At 30.2% G+C, this 6,890-nt stretch overlaps 1 pseudogene; it reads left to right on the top strand.

Annotated features, from left to right (window-relative positions):
- Positions 1-1,604: 1,604 nt before the first annotated feature.
- LOC131172056 (alkane hydroxylase MAH1-like) lies at positions 1,605-3,233 on the top strand (annotated as a pseudogene).
- The last annotated feature ends 3,657 nt before the right edge of the window (positions 3,234-6,890 follow it).

The following is a 6,890-nucleotide window of genomic DNA, read 5'->3' on the forward strand; positions in this document are numbered from 1 at the left end:
GGTGGGGCAAACCTCAGTGAGGACGCGTTTTAAAACCGTGAGGGCTTCGGCCCAGAGCAGACAATATCACTAGTGGGTCGGGCCATTACATTTGTGGTATCAGAGCCACTCCGCGTGCAACCTTGAACGATGGTGGGACAAACCTCAGCGAGGACGCTGAGTCCCATAAGGGGGGTGGATTGTAACACCCTAGGCAAATCCCACATCGACAAAACATGAGAGAGATGCTGGGTTTATAAGTTGGTGGTTCATAACCCCCAGTGACACGTTTTAAAACCGTGAGGGCTTTAGCCCAGAGCGGACAATATTACTAGTTGGCCGGGCCATTACATTTGTGGTATCAGAGCCGCTCCCCGTGCAACCTTTAACGATGGTGGGGCAAACCTCAGCGAGGACGCTGAGTCCCATAAGGGGGGTGGATTGTAACACCCTAGGCAAATCCCACATCGACAAAACACGGGAGAGATGCTGGGTTTATAAGTTGGTGGTTCGTAACCCCTAGTGACGCGTTTTAAAACCGTGAGGGCTTTAGCCCAGAGCGGACTATATTACTAGTGGGCCGGGCCATTACAGAATGTGGCACTTCTTGCTCGGCTATACGGTAGACGGGTAAGGGGCGCCACATAAATAATATAGTTTGTAAAAATATATAAAGAAAAATTTTTTATTGTTATAAATTATTTTTATGGATAAATATATTTATTTCTAAAAATTGAAATTAGTGTTAAATATAAATATATCTCTGTATCTGTCACTAATTACATTTAGGGTCAATTTTCATATTTTAATTCTCATTTTAACTTCAATTTTTAAGTTAAGATTAAGTTTTGTCCATCCTCTATATTTAATCCTGCATCCGCTCACGATGCCAATCTAACAAAAATTATCCTAAACTTTCTGCAAGAAAGCAACGAAAGTCTCAAAGAGTAGTAGTCTATCGGGTGACAGAAAACTAGATAAAAATTTAAACATAGGGCAAAGGTAAAATGCATATCTAAATTTTTTAGTAAAATTGAATCTTAATTAATAAAATAAATTTATATTTATATAGGAGAGTATTAACACTTTATATTAAATAGTATATTTTTTAAATTAATGAGTCACCTTCAAAATTGTGAAATATTTAGTTTGATTCGGATTAAAATTAATTGTATAAAAGAAATAATACATTTTTAAAAGTAAATAAACTTTTTCATATACCAATTTTATAATAAGAATATATATATATATATATATATATATATATATATATATATATATATTCTCAATAATTCATGTAACTGAAGCAAAATTAGAACTGAACCAAAATAATAAAACCACTTTGTTTTGGTTTGGTTCATATAGTAAAAATTTTTTTGGATTTTAATTTAGTTCAGTTCAATTTTTCGATTCAATTTGAATCTCGAAGAATCGTGCACAGCCCTATTATTTCTATTATTGATGGGACACAATTCTTTTTATTTCTTTATTAAAACTCAAACTTAAATCCCAGAATTGCCATCACTTGATCTGTAAATATCTATAGCTTGGCCATTTCAAAGCAAGGCAACATAGCAGAGTTGCTTATCCAAAAACAAAAGATACTCAACATAGCTTGAATCAACATGTTCCAGTCTGCAGTGATAATCGCAGCATTTCTCGCCATTGTTTTTATTCTTCTTCTTCTATGGCTTTCGTGCTGGAATAGAAGTAGCCATATACTCCTCAATTGGCCTGTTTTTGGGCGGATTCCAGCTCTTCTTTACAGCTTCTCAAATGTCCATGATTTTGCCACTATTGTTCTCCAAAAAAGAAAAGGCACGTCGCGGTTTAAAGGACCTTGGTTTAGTGGCATGGATTTTTTGGTGACTAGTGATCCCAGGAACGTCCATTACGTTTTGAGCAAGAACTTCCCCAACTATCCCAAGGGTCCTGAGTTCAAAGAGATTTTTTAACCTCTGGGAGATGGGATTTTCAATTCTGATTCTGATAGCTGGAGTATTCAGAGAAGAATATTTCACTCATTATTAATCAAGAACAAGAGGTTCGATTTGGCTGTAGAGATCACTTTGAAGCAAAAGATCTTAAATGGCTTATTTCCAATTCTGGTAAATGTTTCACAAGTAGACATACGAGAAGTGTTTCAGCGATTCACGTTTGATAATATCTGTGAGTTGATTTTAGGCTTCGACCCAAATTCCCTTTCTATTGAATTCCCTCAAATTGCTTATCAAAAAGCTTTTGATGATATAGAGGAGGTCATCATTTACCGGCATATATTGCCCGAAAGCATTTGGAAGTTGCAAAGATGGCTTCAGATTGGGAAAGAGAAGAAGTTAAAGAAAGCTTGGAAGATTTTTTATGATTTTTTGGAGCAATGTATTACAAGAAAGCGAGAGCAAGTAGGCCAAAGCTGCAGAGATCAAATGGAAGGAGAGGGTTTCGACTTGTTAACATACTTTCTGGCAGAAGATAATGATTTTGCAGAAGTATCAGCAGAAAGTGGCATTCTGACTACATCAAACAAGTTTCTAAGAGATATGGCATCTAATCTCCTTGTAGCTGGGAGAGACACCATAGGTGCTGGTCTTGTCTGGCTCTTCTGGCTTGTTGGAACTCACCCATTTGTAGAGCAAAAGATTTTGGAAGAGATCAAAGCAAATTTAGGAGCAAAAACAAGTGAAAAATGGAGGGTTTTCAGCATTGAAGAGGGAAGGAAACTAGTTTATCTCCATGCAGTTATATGTGAAGTTTTGAGGCTGTATGCACCAGTACCTTTCGAACACAAAGTGGCAATTGAAGAAGATACTTTTCCAAGTGGACATAATGTTCCTAGAAATATGAGGATTTTATTCTCTTTCTACGCAATGGGTAGGATGGAAGAAATATGGGGTAAAGATTGCTTGGAATTCAAACCAGAGAGGTGGATTTCAGAGGGAGGAAGAATCAAACACGTGCCTTCTTACAAGTTCGTAGCATTCAATGCAGGACCTAGGAGTTGCATAGGTAAGGAGTCGGCATTCCTACAAATGAAAGCGATTGTTGCTTCTGTTATATGGAATTATTCTCTTCAAGTGGTTGAAAACCATCCTGTTAGTCCAAATGTTTCTATATTACTTTATATGAAAAGGGGTTTGAAGGTTAGGGTTTTTAAGAGATTTGCTCCTTGAAGATATTAATCTACCTCAAGGAAACCACTTATGTGTAATTAGTTAATAAGTTGGTCATTAAGCAAATCCAAAGGTTTTCGTATTCATATGTTATTTATATATGTATTATACCTTATTAATGTATACATGTCATGTTATATAAAATTATGGTAGGTCCTATCTAAAATTATATGGTATAACCTATTTAAAAATATAACTTATTAAATTTTTATTGGTTGGGTGTATATTAATAAAGCCGATTTCTAAAATAAATTCACTTAAAAGTAAGCATTTTATTAGATTTTTTTTCATTTATCCATTTTACTCTATCTAATTATTACCATTATCAAATAAGTTATAACAATCTAATATATCACATTTAAAATTTATAATTTTAATTAAAATTATCATTTTATAAAAAATTTAAAATTTTTACGAAAGATATGATGATTTAAAATAATTCCACAACTCACCTTATACTATTTTCATAAAATAAAACTTTTTTCTGTAAAGTATATGAGTATATAATATTAGTATTGTTTTAATTATTTTAGCATTTCCTATAATGAATGAGTAACCTGCTATATTGAGTAGGTAACCTATTAGTGTAGGTAAATATAATTTTATATTTATAATTTTTTAAAAAAACTTACAAGATACAATTTATCGATAGGAATTTTTTTAAAAAAAATTATATGTGTTTTTTTACATAAAAAAATTAATTTTTTCATTAAGTTAATAACTTTTCATGCTTAATTATTTTTTTAAAAAAAGTATTATTTTATAAAAATCTTATTAAATGAATTATGAAATTTTGTTAAATCATTTTATTTTTATAAATAAATAATTATATTTTATAATAAACTAAATAACCATAGAATACACCATAAATCAAATACAATCAAATCAAATTGAATCATTTAAAGAGTTAAACTAAACTAAATTACTAAAATAGATTCGATTTGGTTCAAATTGACACTTTAAATCAAATTATACATATCCTTACCTATTTATATGTGAACTCTAAAAATTAGAATGGTTTTATTTACCAAATTATTATTATTATTATTATTATTATTATTATTATTATTATTATAATAAAGTCAAAGTTTTATGGTTACAAGAAAGAGAGTATGAGAAATAATACATTTGAAATTTTAATCTTAATGTATATATTTATTTAAAAAGAAGAGAAGGCCAGGGTCTCGAGGGCAGAGGCAAAGGCAGAGGGACAAGGGTAACCTTAGCCTCCCGAAACCTTTTAAAATCATTATAAATATATAGGTTGCATTTAGGAAGAAAAAATTTCCTTTAAAAATAATTTATATTTTTATTATATTAGAGATAATGTAAAATATTAAAAAATATATTTCAAACTTTTCAAAAAGCTACTTTATTAAAAAAAAAAATTGAAGAAAACAAAAAGAAAAGGAAATATCCTTTTCTAGGTCTTAAATTAAGTGGCCTCCACTGTCCACAGTAGGTATTATCCCAATTCCAACCCACTTGCTACTTAAACACTTCCACACATGCCAAATGTGGTAATATGGTTTGAATTTAATTTTTATTTTAAAGAAACTAAAAAAATAATAATATCACTAAATCATAAAATAATAATTAATATTATTAAGACACAAAAAAACTTCAAGAAAATTATTGAGCAAATCTTGGAATGCTCTCAAGAAGTATGTGTATTTGAAAAAAAAAGTCTTTTTGCACATAAGACTAAATAAAAGATTCAAAATTCTATGACTAACTCATTCGAGTCTAAAAATATAAACACCAACTCATTAAAACTACCTTACAATAAAGATGAGATTATAATTTACGCTAAATTAAACTCAACAATCAAATTGGAATACTTGGGAGGCAATCTGTGGAGAAATTAATAACTTCTCCAATCTTAAGGCCAAAAACACCTATTATTTAGCCAAATTATTTAAATTCTAGATGTTCATTTGCCTCTTAGCAAAAGACTTATAAGACTACGTAATCTATTAATTATGTAATCTAAAATCTTAACATTAATTATTGATTCATGGTTGAAATTGAAATGTAATGTTACAATCGAGTGCAAAACGATGGAGAGGTCAAACTCATATACAAATGAGCTTAGCAACTATTAGATTCAATTTGTATTTAGATTCAAATTTTCATTTAAATTGGTGAATTCATTATATATATTTTCATTAATTTTATACAAATCTTGATATAAATATTTGATCTAATGATTGTTATGTTTATTCTTGTTATTGCAGGCACACAAATCTAAAATATACATAATTGCAAAATCACATAGTATAGAAAAGAGAAAAAAAATAATACAGAATTTACGTGGTTCAACTGTAAGATCTACATCCATGGGCATGACAAGAGAAAAGTTTCACTATAATAAAAAAGAGTAAGATACAATCATGCAGAACTCATACACACTAACCCATTGTATTTCCCAAATATCTCATAAATTTATCACAAAAGACAGAATGTTATAATATTTATATTAGTCTATATTGTGGGGTCATTGTCCCCTTGCAATCCCCAATGAGAACAGTGGTGGCCTATGAGTTCAGGCCTATGAGAGCGTACAATCTATAAAATAAATTATTAATTTCTTTTATAAAATATATAATTCTTAAATTTTAAGATATATGATTAAAATTAATTAAAATATTTATATTAAATAAATTCCTTTCAATTGATGTTACATTTCAAATTTAAATAATTATATATTTTAAAATGAAATTATTAAGTAAACATTATCTACTACAAATAATAAAATATATAATAAAAATATGTTTTTATAAAATATGATTTTTTTTCACTTTATGTCTTTTGTGTTAGTTTTAAATTTATATAGATGCTTTCATTTTGTCAAATGAATATAATTAATAAGTTATTAGTGACCAATTGTATCAAGCTTTCTTTTTCATAGACTTGTCAAATAACATATACATTTTTTTAATTGCAAAATATAGATAAAAGAAGACAATGGTCTAGATTTAATCAAGCTTATTAAACTATTTTCTTAAAAGTTTGTAATTATTTTCTACGTATATTTGCATCCTATTTTTAATTTAGTGACTTCATATAATTTAGATGATGCATAGTTTATTTAGCTGCTCATAATTTAATTTCAAATTTCTATTTTTTCATGCTTTCATAATATGATGAATTCTAATATCATATTATTTCTGTTGAGTATGCATTAAAATTGTGCTTCCACAATGATCAATGGCATGTATATGATTATTTTTCATCTCTTTCTCTGTTTTTCTCTTCAATCTTTTTATCTCCACTCTCCAATATTTTTCCACTTCTCAATGTAATAGCCTTGCAATGCTCCCTTGAATTTTCTGGTTGGCTAGGAAGCTTCCCAAATGCTTTGTTATTTGAAGAGCTAGCTTGTTGAGCTATTTGATTTTCTAACATCTTGTTGTGTGTTGTCATTTGATCTACTTTAGATGCTAATTGAGAAATCATATCTTGTTGACTTTGATGGCTCACAAGTAGAGTCACAATCATAGCTTCTAATCTAGCTGTCTTGTCTGGTTGTGCTTGTTGTGGTAGAGGTGGAGCAGGTGCATTTTGAGGTTTAGGAATCCCAGGAGGAGGACCTCTATTCTGCTGAAAATTCTGATGTTGTTGATACCCAGAAGGTTGCTGAAAATTTTGAGGCTGTCCTTGTCTACCTCCCCAAGAGAAATTTGGGTGGTTTGTAATGGCCCGGCCCACCAGTGATATTGTCCGCTCTGGGCTGAAGCC

Source organism: Hevea brasiliensis, chromosome 13 (assembly GCF_030052815.1).
Source record: "Hevea brasiliensis isolate MT/VB/25A 57/8 chromosome 13, ASM3005281v1, whole genome shotgun sequence".
Classification (NCBI taxonomy): Eukaryota; Viridiplantae; Streptophyta; class Magnoliopsida; order Malpighiales; family Euphorbiaceae; genus Hevea; species Hevea brasiliensis.